This window comes from Cervus canadensis, chromosome 2, assembly GCF_019320065.1.
Source record: "Cervus canadensis isolate Bull #8, Minnesota chromosome 2, ASM1932006v1, whole genome shotgun sequence".
Classification (NCBI taxonomy): domain Eukaryota; kingdom Metazoa; phylum Chordata; class Mammalia; order Artiodactyla; family Cervidae; genus Cervus; species Cervus canadensis.
Window position 1 is genome coordinate 94,131,155 of NC_057387.1, and position 18,206 is coordinate 94,149,360.

Below are 18,206 nucleotides of genomic sequence, written 5' to 3' on the forward strand. Positions count from 1 at the left end.
AGTGTGGGAGCTCAGTAGTTGTGGTGTACAACCCCAGCAGCTCCACACCATGTGGAATCTTCCTGGACCAGGGATTGAACCCATGTCCCCTTCATTGGCAAGTGGATTCCCATCCACTGTACCACCAGGGACGTCCCATCACATTTTTATAGCTTTCATTTGACACTTTGCTCCTGCTTTCATTTATTATGCATCTCACAATCACCAATCCTATGCAGCCTCATTATGTATTCCTCATTATGTACCTCTCTATATATGCAATTTGCTTTCCTAATTAGGTTTTGAAACTCTATAGTGGTTCAAATATTGTGTTTTTCATCTCTTGGATTCTCTTGGAGCCCAACTTTGGGCTAGACACACAGTAGATGTTTTAAAAATAGTTCTTTAATTCACTTGAACTAAGGAGACATGTGGGGGAAGGGGGAGATTTCGGAATGAGCAGAGTGAGGAATATAGAATAATGATCTCCAAAACAAATGGAAGACAAAGAACTGGAGACTTCCCAGGTCCAACAGTTTGTATACTAAGAGAATAAGCATAACGTAGGGAGTGGGGAAGGGAGTTGAGAAGAGGAAGAATAAATTAAAATGGCAGTTATTTTCATGACAGGGAGCCTGGTGCTTGTTCATAACGGACATGGTGTTGCAAAGTGCTGAGAGGGGGCAATAAGAGAGAAAAAATAGGGCCAGCGGATGAATGGGGCATTGAATAGAATGAATGAGCCGGTGGGATGTGGCTCAGAAACTTATAGATGGATATTTTCATGAAAATATTGAGGCTGGGTAGAAATCACTGCGTTCTGCTCTTAATTTAACACAGAAGTTATAGTTTTTGAAGGGGTGCAACTGGGAAGAAATGTGAGAAGTGTGAGAGGTGAGAAACAGGGAGGGAGTGGGTAGATTAGATTTCTGATGCCAAATAACCTCAATTTTCTTAAAAGGTTCTGAGGCATTGTTCGCTCTGGCAGGGACGGGGAGGATTGAGTGCCTGAGCAGAGTGGTGATTTGGGACAGCCACCATGGTTAATGTGAGGACGTAGGCACATAAGATGCGAAAAGACAGGAACCAGTGGGATTTACATAGCAAGTTCCATGCAGAGGGCCAAAGACACAGAGTTCCATTACTTCCTTCCACAAGAGCCTGGAGGTAAGAGAAAGGAAATGTTCAGGTAGGAAGCATAGACCCATTCGCCACGGGCACTGTTGCCTCCTGTAGACCAGCCATTGCCGAGCGACACCAGGATACAAAGATGGGTCAAGGGGAGGCCGTGGCCTGGCAGAGCTCACAATCTGGTGGTGGGGGGGACAGATTGATAAGCAAAGAGATACAATACAATGGGTAAATGCCACAATTGGAAGGACCCATGTGGATTATTTAGACCTTGTCCTGTCCTTGGAATAAGGAAATTAAATCCAAAAAAGGGGAAGGGACTTGCCCTAAGCCCCTTATCACCAGACTGAGAATTTTAAGGTCCCTTCTCATTTTCTCTTTGTCTCCTGTGTGACACAGCAGTTGCACTGGTCTCCCCAGTCCCTTTGAATGATACAACCAGTGAATCGGGGAGACCTTTCAGTTCAGTTCAGTTCGGTGGCTCAGTCGTGTCCAACTCTGTGACCCCATGAACCGCAGCATCCCAGGCCTCCCTGTCCATCACCAACTCCCGGAGTCCACCCAAACCCATGTCCATTGTTTCGGTGATGTCATCCAATCATCTCACCCTCTGTTTTCCCCTTTTCCTCCTGCCCTCAATCTTCCCCAGCATCAGGGTATTTTCCAATGAGTCAGCTCTTCACATCAGATGACCAAAGTATTGGAGTTTCAGCTTCAACACCAGTCCTTCCAATGTACACCCAGGACTGATCTCCTTTAGGATGGACTAGTTGGATCTCCTTTCAGTCCAAGGGACTCTCAAGAGTCTTCTCCAACACCACAGTTCAAAAGCATCAATTCTTCTGTGCTCAGCTTTCTTTATAGCCCAACTCTCACATCCATACATGACTACTCGAAAAACCACAGCCTTGAAGGATCTTTGTTGGCAAAGAAATGCTTCTGCTTTTTAATATGCTATCTAGGTTGCTCATAACTTTCCTTCCAAGGAGTAAGTGTCTTAATTTCATGGTCGCAATCACCATCTGCAGTGATTTTGGAGCCCAGAAAAATAAAGTCAGCCACTGTTTCTGCTGTTTCCCCATCTATTTGCCCTGAAGTGATGGGACTGGATGCCATGATCTTAGTTTTCTGAATGTTGAGCTTTAAGCCAACTTTTTCACTCTCCTCTTTCACTTTCATCAAGAGGCTCTTTAGTTCTTCTTCACTTTCTGCCATAAGGGGAGACTTTTGAATGTGTCTAGTCATGGTACTCTGTTACCATGACTAATACCAATATTTTAAAAACTGGGTAAGAAGTGTGAGGCTCCAGAGGAGGAAAAGGAGCCACAGAGAAGTATGAGGGAAACTAGGAGCACTCTCCACAAGGAGAGAGTTTCACAACACTTGAAATGAAAGATGGATTCTGGGCGCATGAGACAATGAGGACCAAACATAAAATGTGTGTCTTGGGATTAGCATCACAGAAGTCAGTGCTAACTGTAAGAAGATATATTAAAATTATAGAAGCCAAAATAATGTGGGTCGAGAAGTGAATATGATGGCAATTCATTGAGACAGTGGAGAAAGCATTAACCACCCTGAAAAGTCTGGCTCTGAGAAGGAAAAAATTTTGATGTTACCCATGTGTAGGGGTGGGGGGCTTCCCAGGTGACTCAGTGGTACAGAATCTGCCTGCAGTGCAGGAGACACAGGAGACATGGGTTCGATCCCTGGGTTGGGAAGATCCCCTGGAGGAGGAAATGGCAACCCACTCCTCTACACCAGCCAGTGCTGAGTGACACCAGGAGACAAAGATGGATCAAGGGGAGGCCTTGTCCTGGCAGAGCTCACAATCTGGTGGTGGGGGGCACTGAGAATCCCATGGGCAGAGGAGTCTGGTGGGTTACAGTCCATAGTGTGACAAAGAGTCAGACATGACTGAGCACACAGCCACATGGGGATTTGAGGCAGGAAGTTAAGGTCTCCCCACTACCCCTGTTCCTAGAAGAGAGAGGGGTTGGGATCCTTGGTGCAATCACTAGCCTTGAACTAGGAAGAAGGAAAGGTTAGGGTAGACCAAAAGTTTCACATTTTGTGTTATTTCAGACCACAACAGAGAGCAGCACAAAATGTAAATCTCATAAAAATCCCATGAAAAAATCTCCAGATCATGGATAGTTTTAAATTGTATCCATATCACTAAAATTTACAATTTCAAGATCCAGTCTCTATCTCCTTTTTTAAAAAAACATAAATGTCGAAATAATTTCAAAACTATTTTAAATTCAAAATACTTGAATTTCAGAGTATATTGAAGTCATCTGATCAAAAGTATACTTGCCTAATATCAAGGTAAATAACCGGCTGCTGTCAACAGTAAGTTAAACAAATGCCTTCAGCAATCCTTCATATTTGTTTGAACTGGGTAAAATTCAAAAAATATTAATTTTATTTGCGCAATTAGATGAGTAACGTAACTATGGGGCATGACAGCCTATGCCAGGATAGACTTTCACCTGGAATAATAATCATATAAAATGATATTGAACTATACTACTTGCCAGGTACTTTATATACACTGTCTCCATTCTCCTAAGCAGGTCTGACTTACCATCCCTAATTTACAGATGAACAAATTGAAGGTTAGAGAAGCTAAGTCATGATCTTAATCTCTCCTCTGTATCACATGGTGCCTCCAGGTTATCATAAGACCCCCTCCCCTGCCAGTTCTTCTCATTACACAGGCATACAGTGAGCCGTAAGTGGACCAAAAGTTTCTAATATTAACCTGCATTCATTATTGACTAAATAGAAACATTTTACCCTGGTAAGAAACAAAAAGGAAAATCGGCCTGAAATATACATTTTGAAGTATTTGATATTACCAAATTCAAAGATCTATTTCTAAATATCTTCCCACATGACCACTATTCATATTTCCTTAAATTCCTGAAAGTTAGAGTAGAGTTACCTACACCAACTACAATGAATTCTGGAACTTATTTAAAATTAGAAAAATATATTCAAGTTCCTATGTTCTTATAAAATAGGCCTAATCTTGTCTATGGACAATAAGAAGAGCTTATTTTTCTATCAGTAAATATCACATAACTTTATTCATAAAATGATATCCATTTTGATAAACAAAGTCACTATATAAGCAAATATGGAATCTTAAAACTTTAAGGAAAAACTTGATGAAGACTAAAGATTTTGCCTTTACAAGCAAATTTAAAATTTTTAATAAGCTTAAAATATTCTATCTTGTAATCTGACATTAGCAAAATTATAAACATGTTACTGCTTCCATTTTTTCAGTTGCTTTAGCTTCCATGGTTAATAGCAGTAGCTCTATTAATCATGGTTATCCCATTGTGTTACTTAAATGGCTTTTAATTTTTAAGATGGAGAAAGACATTCTACTGTAGAGACAAAGATAGAAATTGTCAAAATAAAATTAATTAAGAACCTATTCTGCAAAACTTGCACATATATTGTATTTATGATAATGATCTCAGCAGATCTGCAGAAATATTTTTTTCCTATTTCATTTTTAATGATTTTATACAAAGCCTTCATTGTATTGGCAATAGTTCTGATGGGTCAATTGATTTTTTTTTTTGTTTTTGCAATCTGTATATTTTTTACAATAGATTTTCCTCCACTTGAAATAATTGGGTTGGAGGAAGAAATGCAAGTATGTCAGCATCAGTAGGTTAGTTCTTGAAATATTAAATTGCTGAGCAATCATTGCATCCATTGTGTAGCAAAAATGATGCTTTATAATCCTGTTCCCTAAAACTGCTCAGAGTTAGGAACATGGCATCTGGATCTCACCCAGAGGAAAACAAAGCAAGAGAAGAAATCAGCCTGCCTGCCTTGCATTAAACCTTCCCCAGGATAAGAAACAACCGAGCCGGTAAATGGAAGCAGGAAAAAGGGATATGAGGATTCACATCTCCAAAAATTATCCTGCTTTGTGTTGGATCTACTTACAGATCAAATTCTGACCCACTTCCTGCAAAACACTGTTCTGTGGATGAAACATAGCTCCTGGACTCACATGGTACTTAAACCAGTGGCAACTTCTCTAAGCCTCAGTTTCCCCAACTGTAAGACATGGCAGTGATGAGAGCACCTACTGTAAGAATTAAATGCACAGCACTGAGCACTGCGCTGGAGCAGTGGCTCACACATGTGTTTTAAATACTGTGACTATCAGAGAGACCAGGGCTCTAGCCAGGGAGACCTAAGGAAGTGAAGGAAGGGGCATGTCATTCAGCCATTAAACGCACATATGTTAAACAAATAATATGTATACTAAACAAACATATCCCATCAATCAATAAATAAGCAGGCAGATTCTTTACCACTGAGCCACCTGGGCTCATCATGGCAAAATGAAATCAATATATAAATTCAATTCCTAAGATACCCATTTATTCTCTAAATAAACCAAGTTATATGACAAAACTGCTTACCAAATGATACAAATTATCATAAATTGCTCAAGCAGTCATGTCACTATGTACAAATTATTTCCAAAAGTTTCATAAATCAAGGAGTTATCCTTGATGTAAGTTTCCATAGGCAGTTTGTAGTGTTGGCCCATAACTCTACCCAACATAGGACAAATCCAATCTTAGGACAGTGGTAGCAGCCTGCAAATTTGGATGAGCTACCAGGTCAGAAGAAATAGTTCTAAACTTAGTTCTGCTGATGGATCCAGAGTGATCACCTGGTCCCCTTTCAGACCTTAACCCCCACACCAGCTCCAGAACTAGAAGAAAGACATTATTGACTTGTGTTTCCCTTGGTGACAGTTCTAAGAGGAGAGTGAGCTGCCAATCCTACTGAAAAGGGTAGAGAAATACCCAAGGGCCTGTGTTCACTGGCTGTGGGGCACAAGAGCCTTTGTATTGCTCTACAACCCTTGACTACATGAAGATGGTCCGGGGAGAGCAGGTGAGAGGGACACTCTCAGCAGGAGACAATCTTCCATTTGAGTACATGCCCCTGGGTGTGAAATTCCACAAGACACTGGCATATCAGACACCAAGGCCTAAACTCCTCCAAACACCCTCCAGAACCACAAGCCAGACTAAAACATGCTTAAACACCTGAGTGGGGCTGGTTTCTCTTTTGTGTCTTACTTTTTTCATTTGACAACCAAACTGAGATGATCTCAGATCTGGAAGACAATTCTCTATCCACTTGATGTAAGTTTCCGTAGGCAGCTTACAGTGTTGGCCCATACCTCTACCCAACATAGGACAGAATCTGATCTTAGGATGATGGTAGACAGCCTGCAAGTTTGGATGAGATTCCGTGAGATTCCAGAAGAAATAGTTCTAAACTCGTAGTTCTGCTGGTGGATCCAGAGTGATCCTGGCAGGGCACTGATCTAGGTTGGGCACCTCTTCACTAATGCCTCTCCTGGGTCATGAGATGGCCAGACTACCACAGATTATTGAAAAAACACAGGTTCTGTCTTATTCTCTGGCACTGAACAGAGTTTATGTTTCAGGGCAATTCACCATCTTAGTCCTGTGGGTGTTCTGCTCTGGAATACTGAGTCTGCCTTCCTGGGACCACAGTGACTATCAGGACAGAGAGAGAGTCAGAGATGGGAGGCAAGGGTGTGGTGGCTTCAGACAGACTGCCATCTGGCAAGCACCAGGAAGGGAAGGGACTACATGGTCTAAACATCAGTTGCTCTGGAGGTTGTATGCTGTATTTCACTCCATCCACGTTCCTTCCTTACTTTTCAGACCCCAAGGCTCATATTGCCTACAGATACCTGAAGCCCTGGATTGGTAAGTACATTTAAATACAACTGCTGACCACGCACCATTTAGGTTAACCAAGAGCAGACTCTTTGTGTAAATGAAGAACAACAGGTGCCCGGCACCCTCATCTCTCAATCAAACCTCATTTCTCTTCTTCTAATAAAACCATCAGCTTTTGTAACGATGCTATAGCCTTCCTGAAGATCAGCCTCTTATTCATCACTACTCAGTCATTTCTATTGTTCCCAGCCTGACTTTTCATTGAATCCTTCAATTACCTGCCTCCCATTTCTAGACCTCTATCTCACTGCTGTCATAATCACATGCTATAGACAGACATGTTGGAAATTCACATCCCTGAAGTGTACTGGCCTCGCTGAACCTTGCCCATGAGGAGATTTCTCCTGACACCCTTGGTTCTTCCCAAGATGGCCCTAGTCTCCCCGATGCCCATACACACCCATCTGTGGTTCAGGGACAGGTTTGCTGCTGTTGGAGGGGCAGACATGGTTCCAGCACTGGCGGATGCTGACCCCAGCCTTTCACTATGACACCCTGAAGCCCTTCGTGGGACTCATGGCTGACTCTGTCTGAGTGATGCTGGTGAGTCCATCCCTTGTCACCATATGCACCAGAATCCAGCACAGCTGACAAAGTCCACTATCAGACACTTACGTCCCTCAGACATCCATTGAATAGAGCCCCACGGAATGATGCATTAGTATAAGACAGCATTCATTGAAGCTAAGTGGGAGAGAGGAACATCTAGGCACCAGATTGGATCCGTAATTTTCTCCTCACCAAGAGAAATCAGGGCCATGGTGTATTCAGTGTCCACTCTTCTCCCACCTCCATGTTTGAACACAGGGGAGTAGATCAAGGAGTTTAGTGCAAACTGGCCCTGGCTGGCCTGAACACATGGCAGCTTTGGTGGCAGAGTGGATAACCCAGGATGTCACTCAGGTGGGCTCTGTCCTCGGTTCCATGGCTTCTGCACATCACTGAGCCACTTATGGGAGGGAATGAGTCCAGGTCTACCCTCACAGAGCTGGGTCTTCACAAACATCACTTCTGATCTGGCAGAGGTACCACCTGGTCTTAGGCAACATTAAATGAATGAAAGGTATTGAGCAGTTCATGCCCCTTGTAGAAGCCCCATTAGAGCCACTTTAGCTTTTCCTTGCCTTGAAATATTTGTTTGTTCATGCTGGACATCACCTGTCCAGTTCTGATCTCAGGACACAAAAGTTTTTCTCTTTGTCCCCTGAGAAACTATGCTTTCTGTTCTGCCCCATATGGGGTATTATCATAAATTATTCTTAAAATTCAGAATTAATTAAGATATTAGAAGAGAATGTAACTATTATATAGTAAAGGTTCAAAGAAATAGGCATCACATTATTTATGTGTCTTACAGCACTAAATTGCTAAAATATGTCTGCTTAGAAAATGAGGAAATCTCATCTGAAGATGTAGAGACAGGGAGAAAGCCTAGCCTTGGCAGCACAAGTCTTCTAGGGGAGCAGAGCATGGTCAGTACCTCCTCCCTCCACAGGACAAGTGGGAGAAGCTCATCGCCAGGACTCACATCTGGAGATCTTTGGACATGTCTCCTTGATGACCCTGGGCACCATCATGAAATGCGCCTTCAGCCACGAGGGAAGCATCCGGACAGACAGGTCAATGATAGCTCTTCCAGGTCAGGGTCCTGTTCTCACCAGCTGGGAAGCACTTACCTGAGAGGCATAAGGGCAGAGTGGATGTTTCTCAGCATAAACAGTAACGTTCTGCAGAGAGACATGTACCACTGTCAAATTCCACCCAGGCCATCCTTGACTCAGTCACAGGTCCCTGATTCCTGCACAGGGAGAAGCCTGGACCCTCAGGACACTTGTAAAGGACTCCAGGATAAGGGGCTACAGGACATTGAGGCAGAAATGACAATGCCTCAGTGCTGCCTGTCCCCTCTGATTCAGGAATCATCCACCCAGAGCCCCACTCCCTCTCCAGGTCAGAAGGTGAAAATTGCCCAATTGTGTCCGACTCTTTGCAACCTCATGGACTATATAGCCCATGGAATTCTCCAGGCCAGAATACTGGAGTGGGTAGCCTTTCCCTTCTCCAGGGGATCTTCCCAAACCGGGGGTTGAACCCAGGTCTCCTGCATTGTAGGCAGATTCTTTACCAGCTGAGCCACAAGGGAAACCCAGAAATATTGGAGTGGATAGCCTTTCCCTTCTCCAGCAGATCTTCCCAACCCAGGAATCTAACTGAGGTCTCCTGAATTGCAGGCAGATTCTTTACCATCTGAGCTATCAAGGAAGCCCAACTGATCGACTTCACTTTCTTGGGCTTCCCTGGTGGCTCCAATGGTAAAGCGTCTGCCTCCAATGTAGGAGATGGGTTTGATCCCCAGGTCGGCAAGAACCCTTGGAGAAGGAAATGGCAACCCACTCCAGTATTCTTGCCTGGAAAATTCCATGGACAGAGGATCCTGGTAAACTACAGCCCATGGGGTCACAACTGAGTGACTTCTCCAGGTCAGAGGCTCCCTCAACTCCAATCTCTTCGGCATCCTCTCCCTTTAGGAACTTCCAGTCCTATATCCAGGCCATCAGGGACCTCAGTCATCTGATTTTTTCCCAACTGGGGAATGCTCTCCACCAGAACGGCCTCATCTACAGGCTGACCCCTGAAGGATGCTGGAACCACCAGGCCTGCCACCTCACCCATCAACACAGGATCCCCTCCTTCTTGTGGGCAGTTCCTTCATCAGGTTCATGTGAAAGGGCCTGGCCTTGATCCTTCAGGCAGAGCCCAGACTCCTGCTTCCTCTTCAGGAGCTGACTCACACCTGCCTGCTGCAGGGACGGGGAACCCAGAGGTCGGGGTGTCAGGTGTTGAACAGGGAGTTACAGGAGTCACCATGTTGGTGATGACTGAGTGAGACCCCCTCCCAGCAGCATTCAGACAGAGCCTCCATGGGCTATGTTACTGCAGGGATTCCCATCTGGAGTAGATTACGCTGGAGCTCTCAGTCCTGATATGCTCACCCAATCCCACCCTCACCCACATCCACCTGGCACCCAGATTGGGTCTGATGGGGCAGATGGGGCTATGGTGGGTGCTGTATCTGGGCCCCCAGAGTCCTCAGCTCTGACTGGGAACCACTGTTCTGGGACAGACGCAGTGATCAAGGAGAGGAAGATTCACCTGCAGAAGGAGGGAGAGCTGGAGAAGGTGAGGAGCAGGAGGCACTTGGACTTCCTGGACATCCTCCTCTTTGCCAGAGTAAGTGCAGGCAGGAGAGGCCTGAGCCTTTGGGCAGAAGCACACAGGAAGGGCAGACCCTGCACTCTGGCCCTGCCTCCACAGATGGAGAATGGGAGCAGCTTGTCTGACAAGGACCTCCATGTTGAGGTGGACACATTCATGTTCAAGGGTCATGACACCACAGCCAGTGGCATCTCCTAGATCCTCTATACTCTGGCCTCCCACCCCAAGCATCAGCAGAGGTGCCAGGAAGAGATCCAAAGCCTCCTGGGGGATGGTGCCTCCATCACCTGGTGAGTGTCCAGGAGATAGAAGAACCCTGTCCCATATGAGTTAGAGAGAATCCCTGGTTGTCCAGTCCTGCCTGCCCTCAGATGGGCTTCCTTTTGGGGACCATCTGGACCAGATGCCCCACACCACCATGTGCATCAAAGAGGCACTGAGACCCTATCCACCAGTACCAGTCATTGGCAGAGAGTTCAGCAAGCCCATTACCTTCCGTGATGGATGCTCCTTACCTGCAGTTATGAATTTCACCTCACCACTCAGCTAAGCATTCTGTAGGACCATGTAGTAGAAATCCACATGTGCATTCCCAGTTCCAGGAGATTCTAGCTCTTGTCTGCCTGAAGATAATATTTACTGTGTAGTTTGAATGAGTTTTGAAAAACACTTTCCCTTAAAAACCTACAAATAATACTACCATATATCCAACCATCCACAACTGGGAATATAACCTGAGAAAACCAGAATTCAAAAAGGACATGTACCCCAATGTTCATTGCAGCATTATTTACAACAGCCAGGACATGGAAGCAGCCTAGGTGTCCACTGGCAGATGAATGGGTAATGAAGATGTGATCCATATACACAATGGAATATTACTCAGTCATAAAACAGAATAAAACTGATTCAGTTATGGTGAGATGGATGAACCTACAGCCTGTTACACAGAGTGAAGTAACTCAGAAAGAGAAAAACAAATATTGAAACACACACACACATACACACACACAGAGAATCTAGAAAAATAGTACTGATGAACCGATTTGCAGAGAAGGAATGAAGATTCAGACATAGAGAATGGACCTGTGGACACAGGTGGAAAGGAGAGGATAGGACAAATTGAGAAAGTAGTGTTGACATACACATCATTATGTGTAAAATATTAATATGTAGCTAGTGGAAAGCTACTATATAACAGAGAGCCCAGCCTGTTGCTCTGAGATGATCTAGAGGGGTGGAATGCAAAGGTGGAGTGAGATTCAATATGCAGGGGATATGTATATAGTTGTTTAGTCGCTGAGTTGTGTCTGACTCTTTTGCAACCCCATAGACTGTAGCCCACAAGGCTCCACTGTCCATAGTATTTCCCAGGCAAGAATACTGTAGTGAGTTGCCATTTTCTTCCACATATATATGTACGTGTGTGTGTGTGTGTATATATATATATATATGTATATATACCTATATATATGTATGTATGTCCAATTCAGTTCAGTTCAGTTGCTCAGTCATGTCTGACTCTTTGCAACCCCATGGACTGCAGCACACCAAGCCTCCCTGTCCATCACCAACTCCTGGAGTTTACCTAGACTCAAGACCATTGTGTCGGTGATGCCATCCAACCATCTTATCCTCTGTCATCCCCTTCTCCTCCCACCTTCAATCTTTCCCAGCATCAGGGTCTTTTCTAATGAGTCAGTTCTTCGAATCAGGTGGCCCAAGTATTGGAGTTTTAGCTTCAGCATCAGTCCTTCCAATTAATATTCAGGACTTATTTCCTTTAGGATGGACTGGTTGGATCTCCTTGCAAGTCCAAGGGACTCTCAAGAGTTTTCTCCAACACCACAGTTCAAAAGTGTGAATTCTTCAGTGCTCAGCTTTCTTTATTGTCCGACTCTCACATCCATACATGACTACTGGAAAAACCATAGCTTTGACTAGATGGACCTTTGCTGGCAAAGTAATGTCTCTGCTTTTAATATGCTGTCTAAGTTGGTCATAACTTTCCTTTCAAGGAGTAAGCATCTTTTAATTTAATGGCTGCAATCACCATCTGCAGTGATTTTCGAGCCCCCCAAAATAAAGTCTGTCACTGTTTCCACTGTTTCCCCATCTATTTGCCATGAAATGTGTATGTAATTGTGCACTATTTTCATTGTTGTATAGCAGAAATCAACACAACACTGTAAATCAATTAATCTCCAATTGAAAAAAAATAATTGATGCAGAACTTGAATGCAACAAAAGCTCAGTAAACAAATGTTGACCCTTCTGTATGATCATATGATGGAGCCTAAAATTCTAATTCCTTGAAACACGAAGGCTTAAGAGAAAAGCAAAGGGGGAGGCATGGTTCTTTCATATGGGGGTCTAAGTAAAGGAGGGAGCTCAAAGACTGCACTGTCATGGGTCAGTTGGTCTGGTCTCTGAGGTGCCCCCTAGTAGATGGCAGAGAACAGCTGATCATGTATCTGAGAGCCCTGCCATGGCTGGGGGCCACCCACTAACTCACCTCCCAGTGGGTCTGAATCCCAGCCCTACTCCCTCCTAGCTGTGGGATCACAGACCCAACCCTTAACCCCTCTGAGACTCAGGTGCTTCATTTGCTCGTAGGTATAGAAGTGCTTGCCTTGAGGGCTGTGTGAGGATTAAATGAGTTACTGCATATTCCCCAGAGTCATAATGACACTTGATAAATGTGAATTGTCACTCCACTGCTCCTAAGTGTAACCTTGCAGTTCTTTTGCTTCTCAATCCTGAGCCCTGATCACCTAATCCTAATCAGTGCTCATGTGCTTTGCCATGCCCCACCCACCCGTGTTCAAGAGCATCATTTCGTTCAGAGTGACAGAGGGTGTTCCCATGGTGGCTCCCAGGATGTTTGTGAACACACACATCCCCTGTACCATGGGACCACCAGGCTTCTCTCTCTACTTTCTGCCCCACAGGAATTGTCCTCCCTCTCCTTTTATGGGCTTCATCACAACCCGAAGGTGTGGCCAAACCCAGAGGTACGATGGTGGTGGGAGGAGGGCATGGGATGCTCTCTACATAACAACCTGTCCTCCGGCTCCTGCTCTGAGATTCTTGTCCCCTAGTAGACTGATGCTAGGAGTTTGACCCTACATGTCCCGGCCCCGGTGCTCTCTCTGCAGGTCTTTGACCCATCTTGGTTCACATCAGGTTCTACTTGACACAGCCATGCCTTCCTGCCCTTCTCAGGAGGACCCAGGTGAGGCCTCTGTACTTGAGGAAGCAGGTGTCACTGGTTGCTACCTGATATGTGTGACTGTCTACATTCATATGTGGAGCATGCAGTTCTGTTTTTGTATGTTGATGTGCTGAGAAGGAGACCAGGGTCTCCGTGTATAAGAAAACCTTCAAGGGCCCTCCACAATGACGTTGACCTCCTGATGTCCACAACAATTGGCCTCATTTCCATGTCAGTGGCCGATCCAACGTATCCAGAGTTTTCCTCACTTTAGGAGTATGACTTTTTAGCACTAGAAGTTTTCATGAGCATTAAACTACACATTTGGTTGGCACAATTTCAGCCAACTTAAAAGATGATTTTCTCTGTTCCTACATTCCTAGTTGGCAAACTACCTTTCTGTTTAATTCACCAATCCCCCCTCATAATATCTGTCATGTTTGCATGGGTTTGGAACTTCAGCTACCTTCCATGTATAGGATCAAAATTCTCCAAGCCAGGCTTCAGCAATACGTGAACCGTGAATTTCCAGATGTTCAAGCTGATTTTAGAAAAGGCAGAGGAACCAGAGATCAAATTGCCAACATCCACTGGATCATTGAAAAAGCAAGAGAGTTCCAGAAAAACATCTATTTCTGCTTTATTGACTACGCCAAAGCCTTCAACTGTGTGGATCACAATAAACTGGAAAATTCTGAAAGAGATGGGAATACCAGACCACCTGATCTGCCTCTTGAGAAGCCTGTATGCAGATCAGGAAGCAACAGTTAGAACTGGACATGGTACAACAGACTGGTTCCAAATAGGAAAAGGAGTACATCAAGGCTGTATGTTGTCACCCTGCTTATTTAACTTCTATGCAGAGTACATCATGAGAAACGCTGGGCTGGAAGAAGCACAAGCTGGAATCAAGAATGCCGGGAGAAATATCAATAACATCAGATATGCAGATGACACCACCCTTATGGCAGAGAGTGAAGAGGAACTAAAAAGCCTCTTGATGAAAGTGAAAGAGGAGAGTGAAAAAGTTGGCTTAAAGCTCAACATTCAGAAAACTAAGATCATGGCATCTGGTCCCATCACCTCAGGGGAAATAGATGGGGAGACAGTGGAAACAGTGTCAGATTTTATTTTTGGGGGCTCCAAAATCACAGCGGATGGTGATTGCAGCCATGAAATTAAAAGATGCTTACTCCTTGGAAGGAAAGTTATGACCAACCTAAACAGCATATTAAAAAGCAGAGACATTACTTTGCCAAAAAAGGTCTGTCTGGTCAAGGCTATGTCTTTTCCAATGGTCATGTATGGATGTGAGAGTTAGACTGTAAAGAAAGCTGAGCACTAAAAAATAGATACTTTTGATCTATGGTGTTGGAGAAGACTCTTGAGAGTCCCTTGGACTGCAAGGAGATCTAACCAGTCCATCCTAAAGATCAGTCCTCGGTGTTCATTGGAAGGACTGATGCTGAAGCTGAAACTCCAGTACTTTGGCCACCTCAGGTGAAGAGTTGACTCAATGGAAAAGACCCTGATGCTGGGAGGAATTGGGGGCAGGAGGAGGAGTGGATGACAGAGGATGAGGTGGCTGGATGGCATCACTGACTCGATGGGCATGAGTCTGAGTAAACTCCGAGAGTTTGTGATCGACAGGGAGGCCTGGCGTGCTGCAGTTCATGGGGTCGCAAAGAGTCGGACACAACTGAGTAGCTGAACTGAACTGAACTAAACAGTTGTCATTTGAAGAAAGTTTCACGGTCATGAGTGTGTTCTCTATTTCTGCAGTACCTCCGACAGTTTTGACTGTGTATTAATATAACCATGACATATTTTCCTGTTGCCAAAATTCTTTATATAATAGCAGAGGTTATATACATAGTCCCAGATTCTACAGAGTCTAATGTTAGCAAGAAAAAGCATAAAGTGGAGGACAATAAAGTCTGCTTTGGGGAGTGTATTACTGATCCTGCTCATGACGCCAACTGTCTTGCTGTTCACACTGTGCACATTGTTTGCTGAACCCAGGGTAGGCAAGGCATGAGCTAAGAGGCTGGAAGAAGACTGGAGGAGCCATAGGAACTGCAGACACTTTTATTCTCTCCTGGCTGGCAAGGCCGCCATAACACTGCCTGTCTCCTCTCTGAGGCAGCAGCTGTAGCAGCAGTCATAACATAACCATAAGGCAGCCAGAACACAGCCAGAACATAACCTCATATAACATAACCATGATGTCACTCCAATGTAGCCCCAATGCAGCAGGAGCCAGGGTTTTTGTGGTGAAACTCATTAACGTGTACCACACACCACCCCCAGGGCCTTTCCAAGTGGAGCGTATATAACAAAAGTAGCCCCAGTCCAAGCGAGTACCATGTGAAGTGTGAATGCAGTGCTATACGTGATCTCAGCTGTTACATAATCATTATTTACAAACTGTGGGCCAAGAGCAAGAGGCCACAGGGCGAGAGAGCCTGACCACACCATCTTGGTTTATTTGCTCTTTCCCTACAGGGGGAAAACTTCTTTGTATTTGACAGATGCATTTGAAAATCCCTTGCATGTAAAGTAGAAAGCACCCTTGAAATAGATGTTAACCTGGATGATACACTCCTAAATGATTGCTGTGAAAATCTTAAAGGCTACAGAAAGTTGGGTTTCCCTGGTGGGTCAGTTGGTAAAGAGTCTGCCTGCAATGCGGGAGACCTGAGTTTGATCCCTGGGTTGGGAACATCCCCTGGAGAAGGAAAAGAAACTCACTCCAATATTCTTGCCTGGAGAATCCCATGAACTGGTGGGCTACATACAGTCCATGGGGTCATAATTTCAGTGATTTTGTAACTTAGTAGAAACAGGTTTTTCTGACTCTACAGTCCTAGAAAATTTTCAGTTGGTGAATCAACCTTTGCAGAACAGGTTTGAAGCAAATTGTCATTCTAAATTGGTTCTAGGATTTAGTTTACACCAGGATCCAGTCATTCCTTGTAGACATGGCTGCCCATCATGCAGCTCCTACTAGAGGACAGGAGGAACTAGGCGGTTTGATTCCTAGGTCACACTGAATATTTATTATACTCTCATTCCATGTGGGTTGTTTTCAATTCAGTTAATTTTTAAATATGAAATTAAGTATTAAGCATGTCTCTGTATGCCAAGATCTGTGCTAGGAGATGGGAACACAGACATGATAACGCTTTCCTCCCTCAGGGCTCACTGTCAACATATCAACACGTCTACTCAAGACAGACATCATTCACACATCCACTCTTTCACTAATTCATTCATTGAGCAGACTGTGGAAGGATCCATGATCTGGCACTGTGCTGGGCACTGGATGTGATGTGTCCTTGAGTTAACACCCATGATGCCTTGAGGGTCCAGAGTGGGAAGAGGAGGTGAGGGTGGTGGTCACTGAATTGAGCCTTGAGCATGAGGATGGCAGAGGTAGGGGGAGAGGACCTCAAAAGGAACTGAGCCAGGAAGAGGAGCTGGACAGAGTCCAAGTGACTGAAGAACAATCCAGAGAGGGCTGTGATGCAGCTGAGGTACTGGGATGTATCCTCCCTGTGATAGGGAATATAGCAGGCCTGGAGTACTGTGGCTTTAGAGGGAGGGAAGGAATGGAGGCTGAAAAGGCCAGATGAGGAGCCCAAGGGATGGTTAGGAGGGTCATTTCTGGATTAGAATGGGAAAGTTCCAAAGGTAGATTGACTGAGGAGCTGAAGGGAGGCAAGAAGTCAGACCATTAATTGGGAGGCAAATGGTCAGAGCAGGTTCAGAGTCATTAACCCTTGTCCTCTCTAGGAAGCCTCCCTGTCACCATTCTGATTCCTTGCACAACCCTGTCTTGCCATCTCTTGGGACTGAACAGGCTGTTTTTCCACCATAGGTGGTAAGGTCCCAAGAGGTTGTCTCAGGACCCCTGCCCCCTACAGTGCCCTGGCCTGACCTGAAACCAGGAATTGCCTATGGACGAATGAATAAAGTATGAGTTCACATTTTGATCCATTTGACTTGACTCTGTGGCTTACAGCACTGATGCTTCCTTACAGGTTTCCTGCTGAGAGCAGAAGTAGGAGGTTGGAGATAGTCCTTAGAGAGGTGGGCTTTGTCACAGGTCAGGGGGAAGAGTTTGGCCCAAGGCTTGGCTGGGCAAGTTCAGTGTGATGAATAAGGAAGGGATCAGGGCTGGGCCACGTGGAGGACAGCCCTGAATCCCTGTTCTCAGCAGGGGTTAGAAGCCTCTGCTTGCTTCCTTTTTATCTCCCAATCCAGGAACTGCATCAGGAAGCAGTTTGCCATGAATGAGTTGAAGGTGGCCGTGACCCTGACCTTGCTTCGTTTTGAGCTGTCACCGGATCCCTCCAGGGTCCCTGTGCCCACTCCAGTCATGGTGCTGAGATCCAAAAATGGAATCCATTTGCAGCTCAGGAAGCTGTCTGATCCAGGTGGGGACAAGGACAAGCTCTGAGGGCCCCGGTCTGCCGTCCTGTCTTGCTGTCACTCTCTCCTGTCCTTGCCTTTTGCCCACTTTCTGCTTCTATATGCCCTCCTGCCAGCTTGCCTCATCTCCTGCCTCCTGCCCAGCAGCAGACTTTCTGCCCTTCTCCTCTCACCTTTCTCCAGGCTCCCTGTCTGCTTATCTCTCCATCTGTCTCTGACCCCCTGTATCTCTCACTGTCCTCCTGATCCTGATTGCCTGCTCTCCTCCAGTATGTCTATTCTCTCCTGTGTTTCTTCCCTTCTGCCTGCCTGTCTGTCCCTGTATTCACTTCTGTTTTGATGCTAAAATAATTTGCCTCTGCCTTAGGGACTTAGAACAACACAAAATTATCCTTTGATGGGTC

General features: G+C 45.0%; 1 pseudogene; it reads left to right on the forward strand.

Annotated features, from left to right (window-relative positions):
- The first annotated feature begins 1,018 nt into the window (after positions 1 to 1,018).
- On the forward strand, positions 1,019 to 17,830 carry LOC122429148 (annotated as a pseudogene).
- The last annotated feature ends 376 nt before the right edge of the window (positions 17,831 to 18,206 follow it).